At 39.9% G+C, this 14,590-nt stretch overlaps 1 long non-coding RNA gene across 10 annotated transcripts in view; it reads right to left on the bottom strand.

Moving 5' to 3' along the window:
- Positions 1-14,590, bottom strand: part of LOC146393732 (uncharacterized) — a 115,052-nt gene that overhangs the window by 24,505 nt on the left and 75,957 nt on the right. For 9 of the 10 annotated variants that reach the window (XR_014800691.1, XR_014800690.1, XR_014800692.1 and 6 more), the window contains one exon: positions 12,712-12,768. This is a non-coding gene — a long non-coding RNA (uncharacterized LOC146393732). Of the gene's footprint in view, positions 1-7,897; positions 8,631-11,549; positions 11,644-11,821; positions 11,898-12,711; positions 12,769-14,590 lie in introns of those variants that run through there. The other variant, XR_014800687.1, reaches the window with a different exon arrangement.

Here is a 14,590-nt window from a genome sequence, read left to right as displayed (position 1 = left end):
AACACACCCACATCCATGAAACACTTCAGTGATTCATTTACTCTCTTTATTCCAACTGAGCAGCAAGCCAGGAGAGAGGAAATGAGACAGAGAAATGGGGAGAAAAAAAGCGATTAGTTTGCATTTAACTTGCAAACATCATTAAGGCGTTGGTACTAATTGTGTTGTTTTAAACAGGCGAAATTTGATAATGACTTCATTAGCGACTCACTCTAATGATGACTCCTAGGGTTTAGCGAGAAAGAGGAATAAATACAGGGAGGCAACGAGTGAAGATGTGTGTATGTTTGTTCATGAAAGTGCGACGAGACAGGGGAAAGAACAAACGGACTGAGGCTGAATCACCGTTTAGACACAAAGACAATGATACATGCAAAAAAAAAAAAGTCACCACCGTGGGCTGAACAGGATAAACAGAATAATAAAAGCAGAACAGATGCGGCTAAAGAGAGGTGTGTGTGTATGAAGGTGTTTCTGAAGCTGTGTGCGTGTCCTCTGTAATGCAGGACGCGACTGCTGGAAAAGGGAAGAGGTCTAATCCATAATAAGGTGGCTCGCTGCATGGCTGCATACATTACTGCAAACATTACTGCATCAATCAGTACTAAGCTGCAGTGTAATTTTCTGACTCCCTATTTCTCTCCCTACCTCATCACAAAGACAACACCCCATGGCTATTTCTGATGAGATTCAGAAGTGGAGAGAGGGAATGAGGGTGAGGAGGAGGGGGTGTTTATGTGGAGCAACCTCTTCTCCTCTCCTCTCCTCTATCCAGCCCCCTGATTAATTTTCAACTAGATTGCTTGGCCGGCAGTATTATTAGCATAAAATTTCCATGGATTAAGCCCGGCTATGAAACCCTTTCATCAAGCTGCTTGTCTAACACAAAATTTCAAATCTCATTTTGTTTCTAATATCATTTTCATACTAGGGGTGTGATGAGTAGAGGGTCTAAAATGTGGATGGAGTAAGGCTGCTGACTGACGAGGTAGTGAAGGGGGGGGGGGTTCAAAGATAAACAGAGTCATCAATCAAAATTAAAAAGAGCCCAGGGTTTGGAATGAGATCTCATACAAGCAGGCACACGTATGCACTCGTGTGTCTGCATGTGTGCAGGCCTGTATTTAACATGCAGCTGGCCTATCAGCCAAGGTGAGGGCCAGATGAATAGGTGAGGTGGTGAGTGTAGGTTTAATCTGAGCTCAGACAAAAGAAAACACGTGTCATGAACTTAATTCCTCATCCTCTGGCGGTTTATGTCACTGTTGTTTACTTCTGTGACCACGCACGGCACCGCCACACCTCTGCAAACTCTTAAAATGCCTGTCAGAGTGCTGGTGTTTGACAGCCACCACAATAAATAATTCTTGATTATAAAAATATGCAGCGCTGTCAAAGCCCCGCGTCGTACCATTAATTATGAAAAACAAGGAAGGAGAGCGGCAGGGGGTTATTTTAATAAGGATACTGAATCAATGCAATTTAATCAATCCGAGCTAATTAAAAAAAACTATATTGTGAAACAATCAAGGTGTATAAACATTATTAAAATAAATGAACTGTGCTAAAAGAAGCGTGCTCTAATTAAATGATACAAATTGTCATTCCATGGTTGTAGTTAGTTTGCTGACACCTTGGAGAAAAGACTGTGACACACCCGACCAGCCTCGTGCCGTCCACTCCTTCTGCATCCTTAACACTAATCATTACACTAAGGCCATATGGTAAATCTTGCCTTGGCTAGATGGCACATTTTTTCTACATTTGGTAATTTGAAAAGAATTGTTAGTATCTGGCTATACTTTTCACACTAACAGTGGATCATATGTGTATGTGCACCCAAAGATGGTGAATCGTCCATACACACACACATAATTATTTAGACAATTAAGATCATTTCACCTCATCTTTTAACTCAATGTATTTCTCTACAAGACAATTTTTTACTTTTAATTTTTTACAATCAGCATTTCTTTCAGATGGTTGAAGTGTAATAAAGAAAGTGTTATAAAAATGTGTATGAAACTATCAAAAACGGTGAGAGTAAGTATGAAAAAGACAATGTAATTCCATAGTTTAATTATTCCACATATGTATGTGTTGTTGGAATAAAACTTTAAAAACAACAGTCTGTTTTTTTCACATTTTCACATACTTGTATTGACTTTCTTTGACCATAATAAAATGAAAACGGAAAAGTTGTACGCTGTTTTGCAGAGGACAATGTTCAAATGTTATTTGAACATTGTAACGCATTATGAACTGAAAATGCAATATTTTGTATTTCTAATTATGCTGCGTCACAACGAATGCTATGCTTCTGTGCCAAGCCGTAGAGTTTCCAATCAACCTATCAAGATGTGATTTAACACAAAAGTTGCAGTTTTAACAAAATATTGTGTTAACTGTTTGCAGCTGTTTTTAGACAGTCCTCCATTTTCAGAGGTTCAAAAATAATTAGACAAAGTAACGTGATTTTTAAATATGCTTTTGGGTGAAATCTTTTGGCAATCAACAACTCCCTGAAGTCTAGAGCCCATGAAAGTCACCAAACTGTGCATTTCCTCTTTCGCTCTGCTAGGCCTTTACTGCAGCTGCCTTTAATTCGTGCTTGGTTTTGGCGTCTCTCTGCCCTACGCTTTATATTTAATAACAAAAAACACTCTATTGCTGAGAAATGCTTTTGTGTCATTATCCATTTGCACGCTAAAGCTCCATATAGTCAGTTTTTTCAGGACTTGGCTGAATCAGAGGAGACAGCATAGCCCTGTACACTTCAGAATTCCTCACATCATCAATAAACACCAGTGATGTGCTTCAATAGGCAACCGTACATTCTAATATTGAGAGCTTGAAAAAAAGAAGGCAACTCGACTTCTTCAGGTTTGTGAAAATGTTTCACTTCCCATCAAACAACTGCGTATGCAGTGAAGTGAAGTGAGGAGTGTTCAGATTTCTATATGGGAGAAACCAAACAGCCACTCCGCAAACACACGGCGCAACATAGAAGAGCTTTGAGATCCCTTCCCAGGCACTTCAGCTCCCGCTCACACCTTGCCTCAGGTGACTGAATAGGTCCCGTGCTAGGTTGAGGCGAGGTCTCACAGTGGTTTCACCCTCAACCCCCGGTGATGGTAAAGCCCTACACCTTTTTTCACACCAGGGCTTATGTGATGACTCACTGATCAACAGTGAGGCAACAACCCTCAGGACCAACTCCAAATGGGACAACCTTCACTACAGGTGAAATACCTGGGACTCTCCAACAATTTTTTTAGAACTGAAGCTTGGATTAGAGGTGAAATGTTTTCACAAGCCTGAAGTAGCTAAGTTGCCTTCTTTTTTTCAAGCTTTCAAGAATATATGACAAACACAGACATGTTAATGTCATAACACTGCTTCAACCATTGTTAACCCATGATATGGTATCAGGTCAAGTCTGGAGGAGGTAGGTTTTATGAATGTAACAAGATATAAACCACCTGTTACACTAAAGACCAAGAAGGTCATATTAAGTTTTACCAGAAAGAGACTACAATACCTTCCTGGTGGAGCTTCTCCAGTTTCTGTCCAGTTCCCATTTGCAGGATTAACATGTTCAGTGAAAACTCCTACTACACTGTTTGCACTGCCATCCAAACACACAAACAAATGACTCAAGGCCACAGTGCTGCCAAAACAAACAAGTGATCAGTGAATATGATTATGGATGGGATTATGGATGCACAGTGACACACCCATGCAGAACAGTTGCTCTTGTTATATTTAACGCTAATTGGAATTCTATGTCCATGAGCAGTTTGTGACATGGAGCTCAAGTCCGTGGTGCAGAGGCACAAACATGCGTGCCTGCTTGCCCGCACACAAGAACACACTTATTTAATGTTCAGTGATTCGTTATCACTTATCAGGAATAATTGCTGCATGTTTGTGCAACTGTGAAATTGAACAAAATCCCACTCCATATAATTAAAGAAAACACAGTGAGCACACAATAATACTGAGAGGCCAGGAGAGCGTGAAGGCACGAATACAACCAAAGGCAAACATGGCCTATTATGTTCTTTCTCTATCTGAACCTCAGACTCGGATCCAACCTGTGGAGTCTTGTCAGGGTGTTCATGAAATGTGATTTCTTCACCTATCACTGTGTATGTTACATTACCTCAGCTGTCTGAACAAGCTCCGTTTGGGAAAAAAACGTTCTCCTTCTCTTGTGTTTCTGACGCTCTTTTCATCTTTTAGCTTCCACCTACTTGTCTCACTTCCTTTCTGTCTTTTTCTGTCTGCTTGCATGAAAATGACTTCCTCTGTTGAGTCCAAGGAAACACCACATAAAGCAATTACTAACAAGCCTGATCTGCAAGCCCCTCCTTTCCCTTTGTGTAGGGCAGGGATAGAGTGGGGCCAAGTGCCCTTCAGCAAAAATGAATTTTCCAATTTCAGTTAGTTCTTCCATGAATAAATAAACAAATGAATAATTGAAAGGAGCAACATAAATAAATAACATCACAAACATTTCACCAGTACTCATAAGTATTCCGGAGATAACTTGGGCTGCATGCTAATGATAAAAACAGTACATGTAGCAGGTTGAGATGCATTATTCACCGCTCTGCTTTAAGCAAAATTATATAAATAAAAATCTTTCATGGAACTCAAAACATCTTCTCAGCATTGAAGTGACAGGCCGGTCCCATTTATAACACACAAGGACACTGTGGAAAACAAACAACTGACCAATCAGCTGCAGGCTGGAATAAAGAAATAAATAAAAAAAAAAACTGGCAGCCGTTGATAGGTTCTCCAAGATTCCAGAAAGCTGTCGAAAGAAATAAAAGAATTCTTCCAAGTACTAAGAAAGAGGGAAAAAATTCAAAGTATTCCAACATAAATGGTGACAAGGTGAATTCTAATCCTGAACAGTTACTGAAATATTTGGACATTAAAAAACAAAGAAGCCATTTTTAGTTACTGACAGAGATCGTCTAGAACAACACAGAATTGATTTATATGTGAATTCAATTCCGTGAGCAACATTGCATCAGAGGATCTGAACTGAAAGATGGTGATTTCTAGCGTAATGGTTCTATTCTTGGTTGGAAAAAGCCTCGTTTGTAAAGGCATTTCCGACCGAATCCAAGCAGCGTCACACTCACTCACCGGAGAGCACAACAAATCTGTGCGTGCTATAAAAAGCCGATGTGAGATATGGAATGAGAACCCAATGCACAGATGCCATAAGCAGGTCTGGTAATAAGAACAGACTGAGGCAAGGGTTATAGAATGATAAATCATTCAAAACACAGAGTTGCAGCAGCATGACACAGGTTGTAGCAAAGTCCTGGATTATGAATAAAAATATTTGGCTTAAAACCACCGTGTTGTTGTTGGCACAAAGGCGATTAATCACTTTTTTGAAAGAAAGTCAGATGGCGCAAAACTACTGTGAGATAATAAACACCAGTTTTGGCAGGTTTTTTTGGAGACCCTGGAAATATCAGTCTGACAGAAATATCTTACAGCAAGCTACACTTAACTGCTTTAGGAAGCTCATGGATGCAACTTGTGGCCTTCGAGCACAAGGAAAAAACAAGTCAGCTGACCTTGCGATTACCTTTTTTGCTATATATTTCATATGGGTATGTCCAGAGTTTCCTAATAACTCTGTTAAGTTTGTCAAAGTTACAAGCAGTTTCATGTGTACATAAAAAAATAAAAATAAATAAATAGCGAATAATGTCAGGATATAAACTAAGTGAATAGTTAGTGTCCAACTAATGCACTCAGTAAACTAAGTCCAGATCAATTCTGGCTCATTCTGCTAATGTCCTACTCAACAGAAAAAGTGGCAAAGGTGCGAATCACATGAAAGCGGTCTTGAATGAGGATTTAAACAAAGATTACCAATCTTAATGCGTTAGAATAAAGAACAGCACATCAGCAAACACGGTGGGAGGATGGCCTTTGTCCTCTGTGTGGCTCGTTTCTATAAAGCTCATTAAGGGATACTGTTAACATGCTTCCTAAGCACAAACTGTTAATTAAAAACACAGGGCTAATATGCATTTTAACACCACACTTTTGAATACCACGGAGGGGGAAAAAAAAAATCTAATTTTCTCCATGGTTCTGCTGATTGCAGGCTGAAGCGTTGCTGAAGTTAATTACAACCCTGTGATCTGATGTGATGAAGGGGTGACCGCACGGCACGCTGCCACAAGCTCTCCTCCCTCCACCCCACGACTGCAATCACCCTGAGTCTGCTCATCGTTATTGCATTACCACAATACCCATCTCATCCAGACTGAAGGTTCTGCCCTGTTGTTATCTCCTTTTTGTCTCTTTCTCTCACAGTCTTCATCTCTGTCACTAACATGTCCTACAGTCAGGGTCACAAGGTTTAGGTTCTTGCAGACACAAGTCAATGCAAGAGATATTTTTTTAATCCTGCAGCTTCCTCCGTATTTAGTTCATAATCATCTTTCACAATCTAGCAAGTTGGGCTAAAAAACCTGAAAACATGAATTCGTCCATAGTCTGTGAACTGTGCTGCCCTCACGTCACAGTGTGCTGCCGCGACATTAAAACAACACGTCTGTAACAGGTCTGATAAGTTTTCACTAAAAGACAGTCAGAGAGGGGGGGGGTTTATGAAGTGACAAACTCACACAGTGACAGGATCAGCCCATAAAAGTCCATGCGAATGAAATGAACGAGTGTTTGCTGGGTGTGAAAATATACTACGGCACACACCTCTGCAGACCCTTCTATTAATCAACCTGTCCACACTTTGTTTTGAGAGTAATCTCGTCCAACCACCAGAGAAGCACTCAGCAGTAAGTGGCGCTTGGCTGTGCTTTGAAGGCCGTGGTTTATTGCCATCCCAAAGCACGGCAAGACTGTGTTGTAAAAACACATCATCCCAGGGCTCAACACTTGCCTCCAGTTATGCACTTCACACGTGGTGATCTAGCGTGGGGCCTGAAGAACTCCTACACCATTCCTGCCCTTAGCTGTGCTATCACAGTTAGATATGTAATAAGCCTTCATTCCTTTCCATACATAACAGACAATCCTACTTATCATCACCTTTGTAAGGTCAGCTCAGATCTAGCTCACTTATCTTAATAGGGACGATTAGGTTTTTTTTTTTTTTTACCTCAATCATGCCAAAAAACAAAGGTGAAATTCCTGAAAATTTCCTCTATCGATGTTAAAACCTACTGAGGTGACTTGAGTGTAAAGCTCTCGGCAAGATCAGTCACCTCCGACTCCAGAAACGGACTTCTTTGGAAGTATCAGAGTCACAGAGTCATTCAGTGTGTGTCTGTGCGCAGGTGTTTCTTAATGTTTGTAATCTAAGGGCCAGACATTGCCCTTCAAGCATTTGACACAAAGCTGGGTCAAACACAGCAAAAGATATATGCAAATTTTCTATTAATTTATTTTATTATGTGAGAGATCAAGGCTCATCATTATCAGAACCTAGTGGCATACTTTGAGCCTTTTCAACAATTAATTTTTTACCAAGGTTTTTCTGCATTGAATAAGTGTCAAGGCAGGGACACCATTCCTTCGAACATACTCTCTCCTCTTAACAAAAGTGAAAGGCACCTTACTCCACAAAAATCAAGTGCCTCTTCTCACGACTTGACATCCTCTAGGGTGCCCTCTTTTAATATTTTAATAATAGGATCAAGACTGCAAACAAAATTCAAAGCAAATAAAGTGCTAAAATATTTACAATGACACTGTGCTGTGTGGTGGGAGAGTACAGACAAGCTGGGTGTGGAGGATGGAGTGCTGAGATAAAGCTCAGCGCAAATATGTCCATCTCTGTAATACAGAGCAGCCAGGGGCTAATGAACATTATCCACCAGTTCATTCCTGACATTAAAGAGCCTACTGTTTTAGGAAAATAAGGCTGGGCTGACCGCAGACACAGAGTTTTAACACGAGAGAATATATAATACTGACCTGACATTTCAAATCAAGTTAAATTTCATGCTGGAAGGAGTGAAGCACCCTGTCAGATGTTGTTGGCGAAACATAATGGAGGTCTGAAGAATAGTTTGCTGTTAAATGGGCGACTTCCTATCTTTCACATCCTTGACAGCGGAGATTATTTTAGACCAAAGTCCAACAATGTACGTCTGAATGCAACATCCGACCTTCAAGGATGCAAAGCTTAAATGTTTCTGAATGTACCACTGATGAAAAGAGCCTCCGACCACTGGCTTATAGGTGACACAGCTGCAGTTCCTCTTAAAGCAGAAATACTATTATGTTCTCAAAAGGAGGAGGTCTTTGGGTTAAGGCTTGAAGGTCCATAGCACTCCTAGCCTTTTTCTAGCTTTCCTATTAAAGATCAACCAAAAGAAATAATTAACTGAGGGTAAAGGTACACATGAGCACTTGTACATAGTGGCAAAGCCTTTGCTCTCTACTGAGGAAAACAGTCACGCGAGTGTATGTGTATTCACATATGAGTGTGCTTTCGGTCAATAGGAGGGCCAGCGACCTTTCTTTGCACCACTTGCCTCTCATCCTCCAGCAGTATCTTTGGCCCGTCTAGCTCCACCTGTAGCTCAGAAATCTCGTCTTTGTTCTGCCTCTTTTGCCTCCTTCTGCACAACAACACAGACAGGAGAGAGGGAGCAGAGGTGAGGCGTGCGGGGAATTGAAGCTGTCTGTTTTTAAAGGTGTCAGCACACCTAACTTTTGCATAATACATATCACACCTCAGAGATGATCCATTAGCAGGTTACAGCAAAAGAGCCGAGCAATAAACTGATGAGATATGGCTCCAACAGACACACAAACGCGTCACACACAAATACACACACACACAATATCCTCCACTTTTAGAGCCAGATGAGAGGGTGGGATTGTCCCTGCGGTGTAGCCTCGTGTGTGGCTGCATTTAAAACCACTTTTACTTCTGGGCTCTGACCCTACACTGCCTCCAGAGAAAGTGCAAAAGACAAAGTGTGCGATAGAAGGAAAAAAGAGAGAGAAATAGAGCAAAAGATAAAGACAGAGAGAGAGCCAAACTGAAAAAGGGAAAAAGCAAGCCACCACACCCCTCTGTACTTCCAGACACTGATTTATAATTTTAATATCTCTAATTTCCACAGCAGTGCCCATTTTCCAAATGTCATTTTCCAATTTATGTCAAACCGTGTGACCATTTTTCTTAATACAGCTTATGACAAGCTCGGTGGCAAGGCGGATATGCAATTCAGATTGAGTGTTTTACAGGCACAGCAGCAGACACACTAGGGTGTTTGTGTGTTTATCTTTATCAGTGTCTGCTCAGTATTTTGAAGGGGAAGCACTGAGAGCGTTTTACACTCGGGACAAATTGGGTTTGCTACAAAATATGTGCCTTCGGGGAAGAAAACCATAATTCTGCCATAAATCTAATTATTACAGTTATCATAATAAGAATTATGATGGTGGCAATGATAATGTATTAAAATATGCATTAATGTTAAGAGCTTGAAATGGAATGTGGGCTGGCTTTATGGCCGTTACATGAATATTGATGTTAATTAAAACAGAACCTCTCTTTTTATGTAACACTCCATCTTGTTGTAATGGTAAGGAGTTGTACATGGTGGCGAGTCGGATGGAGATGAAGTCATTACTGGCTGGTTTGCCCCACAGAGGCAGTCTGGAGCTCCTCTTTGATGTGCTAGGGTCTTTCCAGGCAACCTCTAATCTCTGTGTGTTAATCTGGATTTTCCCCATCATACGTTGAAGACTGCAACTGAACATTAACGGTTGGGGGGAAAAAACCCTCAAAAGCAAAACTAACTTTTCTCGAGGTTGGTCACAAAAATTGCTGCAAAATATTTAAGCAGCCACACGCATGATTTTCAATGTTTTGATATAACATTTAGCAGTTTTAATGATGGCTACGTCACTGATCTATGAGCCATTCAAGCATTTAACTGAAGAGATGAACCAGTGTTGTGTCTCCACACAAAACAACTCTATTGTTTTGTTGTAAGCAGTCTGTCAAAGAAAAAAACAAAACACAAACTGGTTCATGTTTCTTAAACCGCCACAAATTAAAGAATATGAGGTATAAAAAAAGAACTCCCAAAGAACTATTACTTGAAAACTTGGCATGTCTTGGCTTTGAGTTCAGTGTGTTCTTAAAAAAACTGAGGTGATTGGACAAGTGTCAGGCTTAAATCAATCCATCTATAGCAGATTAACAGTATCTGAAAGTCATGTTGTTAAGAAAGAGGAAAAAATCCAAATGCAAAAAGACCTGATACAGGACCAGAGGGTTTAGCTGACCCTTCAGATGATCCATTTACTCTTCACTGATGCCTCATCAGAAATGGTCTCAGTGGAAGGGTTGCTATTTCCATTCTTAAGGAAGGAAGCAAGCAAAGGCTCAGGCCAAATTACACAAGAAATGTAGGTCTCATGGATTGATAGATCCAGATATGAAGTTTTCGGTTTATAATCATTATTAATATATATGTACAGAGAGGAGGTTAGGAGATAAGTACAACAGTTAGTATCTACAGACATCTATAAAACACCGCTCTGTCTTGGTTTGGGGTGCATTTCAGTCAGTAGTTTTAGAGATCTTGCGACTGTCAGATTTTGATTCACCATGTAGCACCATCTAAACACCATCTGATTTATAAAGGCTTCATTTGTAAGTATAACAATGATCCCAAACCTGGATAAAAAGTCATGGATTGGCCTCCCCACAGCCCAGACCTCAGTATTACTGAAGCAGTGTGGGATCATCTTCAAGGAGAACAGAACAAAAGGCAGCCAACATCCAAAGAAGAGCTTTGAATGTCCTTCAAGAAGCCCAGAGAATTATTTCTGACTACAAGAAAGCTTGGCTAAGAGAGGCTGTGCTCATCGTTTTTAAAATTTTACGATACATTTTAAAATTGTAATGTTTTAAGAAATTGAGCTATATATTTTCCTGGGTGGCTCAGGAAATATTCACATGTATGTAGGTCTAGAAAGTCAATCCTATTTAATAACTGTTTTATATGCATTTTATGTTTTAACAATAATTCTGGGTTTTTATGGTAATAGTTTTAGTTTTAGCAGTTTTAATACTGCTTTTTCTAGTTGTCTTACTTTCTTTAATTGCATGTACTTCTTTGACTTTATATAATTAAAGAAATTCCTTCTCTATTTTCTAGCCACCCTTAAACCCACTAAACTGTGAATTAAAACACAATTTCATGTTGGGGTGTATAGTGAATATTAATATACTGTATGCAAAATAAGTGTGCTTACTGCCAGCTGCTTGTTGGTAAATTGACATGCGTGTGAAAAAAGGACATTTAGTGAGCAGAAATAAATAAAATTTCTTCATTACTTCTCATAATTCCTTCAAATGGTCTTGCAGTTTTGATACGTCATGTAATGATGTACTGGTACTTCCATTAAATGATAAAGGAGAAAGTAAATTGCTTTTATAATAAAACCAGCTTGGGGAATCTGTGTAACAACAGTGTAAAGAGGCCACAAGACAATTAAATGCTTATGAGAATTACCTCATTAAGGTCGACATTCTCCACATCCAAGACTACTTGTATATACATTCCTTGAAATGACACCTGACTCCAGGCTGGTGGCTCCTCAGTGTTGCTGGGTTAAAGACAAGCCCAAACAACAGTTCTTGATCAGTCTACAAAAGCCAAAGAACTGCTGTGGCTCCAAGCATGTTTAAAAGCATTAATAATAGGTGGGATCTAAGTAATAGAATAAGGACTTTCTATGGCATTGTGGTGTTACGATCTGCTTATGGTAATCTAAACAGTCTCACCTCTATCCCTCATCTCCCCTCTGAGCCAAACACTTATCGACTCTCTGAGTAGCGGCCCGCCAGCACATGTTCCCAACTATTGAAAAAAAAGGGTAAAAATAACAGGAACAAGTTGTCGGAAATGAAATTTCAATTCATCCAGTCCCTTTATACACTGGTGCGAGAGCCTGTCGTTGAGAGGGAGGGATCAATAGTGTTTAGACAGCGGGGCAGATTTTCTAAGCGCTGGATCAATAGGAAGGAGAGAGGAAAAAATACCCTGGCTTTTCTCTGGCTGTTGTAGTAAATACGAACAAATCAGTGGCCTTAGGCTAAATGGATTGACCAGCTGTTTCCGAGTTCTGTGTTGTAAATAAAGATCCATTCTGAGGTGTGTAACTGAGGCTCAAAGGCAAAAGTGTCACTATTCAGGTTGGGCCTGCACAGGTTGTGCTGGACCACACAAGTGTCCTGATCAGAGGGTGAGGAAGGCCAGGGAACAGAGGACAAGGCAGCCGAGGACAGCGAATCACAATAACTTATTAGGGTAGCTCAAACAACCTTTCATACTATTTAAACTTCAATAATTACATACAGGGGGAGAACATAGTTACTTTCTTTCTTTATTTTATACATCTGGTTAAGTTTGAAATGTCCAACTTTTGCCACTTTTTATCTAGACCTTCACTGCATTACGTAGCACTGAAGTGGGAGGCATTTTTCCACGTGTTGCTAAGTGTTGCACATTTTATTGCCTTCTGAGAAGCATAGCAATACTCCACTTCACTCTAATTTGGAATTCTATTGGTGCATTTACTCTTCCTTTCAATCACAAATAAATGTGGGAATGGCAATTTTATTTCTAAAGCACATTTTATTACAAACAAGCTCAGAAGACGTGAAATTTTTACCTCTACTTGCATGTGCCAGCATCTCTCTTCCATCGGGTAATAAACATTGTACTGCTTCTGCAATGGAAATAGAACATATATTTATAACACAAGTACATAAATATAATCCAAACACCACACAAGTTTGTTGCACTCGTCGGTTTAGCTCTAGAGACAGTGCGGCCATTTTTTATTTATTTATTTATTCATTTATTTAACTGTAGGATCATCAACAACTCGCCCTACATCATTTTACTTACATAATGAAATAAATAAATAATACAGTACTAGTTCTTAATATTATTTTGCAAACCAATAAGTTTAAGCATGTGTACTGTTTCAAGCTGTGTATTCACATTTCCTAGGACATTTACATTTCAGTTTCAATAAAAACGGGTGTTATGCAACTTTTTAACACTGGTGATGTAAAATGGAGACAGAAAGCAGCACTTCTACAAAAAAAAAAATCACTATTATGTTTTGCAAGTATATGACTAACAAAGAGTGACAGAAGAAAACATAAAAACACAATATTTCAACTGATTAAAATAAGCTACTACATGAGGAATGTACAGACTGGTTCATGACCTAGGCATCTATGGCAGGTTAAATATCTCCACCAATATACTGAGCTAATCAAGGGGGTGAGATCCTGACAGGATGACTGATGGCCCGATTGCTTTGCACCACCTCTGGACTTATTAAAGAAAAACACCACAGGCCATGCTTTCACAAAACTCATTGGTCAACCACAGTGGAGAAAGTGATGGGTGAAATTCATCACTAAAAACTATCGAGCCCAAACAAAACACACATTGGGGCACAGAACTACACAAGAACCTCTGGTCATCAGGGTACTGATTGCCTTCAGACTCGGGGAGAAGACACTTTAAAGGACATGAGTGTAGGGAAAAGGATGGCTGCCGAGTCTCGCCGCAGGGTTCACAAGGAAAAATAGAAGAAAGAATTCTTAGACTTTGCTCTGCAGCACTTGGAAACACCATTCGTTCCTCAGAAGAAATATGGCTCAAATTCCCTTCCTACAAACATTTTCTTATGCTCAGAAGAGTAACTGTTGAAACTTTATCAAACTGACGCCTGGAGAAAGGAAACCATATATAACCACATTCTCTTTCACTACATCATCATCAACAATCATATTGTTTTCTAAGGTATCTTTTTAATGTAAGAAATGCACAAAGACATCACAGAAAACATGCTGTAGAACCGCTGGAACGTAACAGTCACACAATCTTCACGAGAATACATAAACAGAGCAGCTAGACATGTTGTACAACTCATTTGAGGGCAATTTCACAGTGTAATTGAGGCTTTGTGTGTATATGCGCCTGTTTGCAAGTGCTGCCTTTCACTGATTAAGGTGACCTTAGATTGTGCACTTACCGAATCTCGGGCTGAGCAGCAGAGGTTACAGCACAACTCATTGGCTTCCTGAACACATTACCTTAATGATGCCATTCCTCACGCCTCCATTTCAACACATTTAGAGATGGAGCAGTTACATCTTCTATTAAGACATTCAAATGTCTCCCCTAGCTATTTACCCACTGCTCGAGCACAAAAGGGTAGCCCGAATTAACTGTGACAGCGCTGACTCGTTTCCCTTTCCAAACAGACAAAATACATAGAAAAAGTCATCATGCGGGAAAGGTCATTAAAAATTTAGATTACAGCTTCCTTGCTTTCCCGAAAACTCTTGTCTTTCTCTGCCTGTTAATGGGATTGTTTTAATATTAAAGTGTTCATTATGACAGATTGTGAGGCTGACTCTCAATGCTGCTTGTTTTCCTGTTCCTGGCATGTGATCAAACCTCATTTACCCGACTGGGGGATTGAATGAAATGTGCGATTATTAACCCTGTGTCTGCCTCTGGAGGAG

Source organism: Perissodus microlepis, chromosome 1 (genome assembly GCF_051167445.1).
Source record: "Perissodus microlepis isolate ML-2025 ecotype Zambia chromosome 1, ASM5116744v1, whole genome shotgun sequence".
Classification (NCBI taxonomy): Eukaryota; Metazoa; Chordata; class Actinopteri; order Cichliformes; family Cichlidae; genus Perissodus; species Perissodus microlepis.
This window is presented reverse-complemented; position numbering and strand designations above follow the sequence as displayed.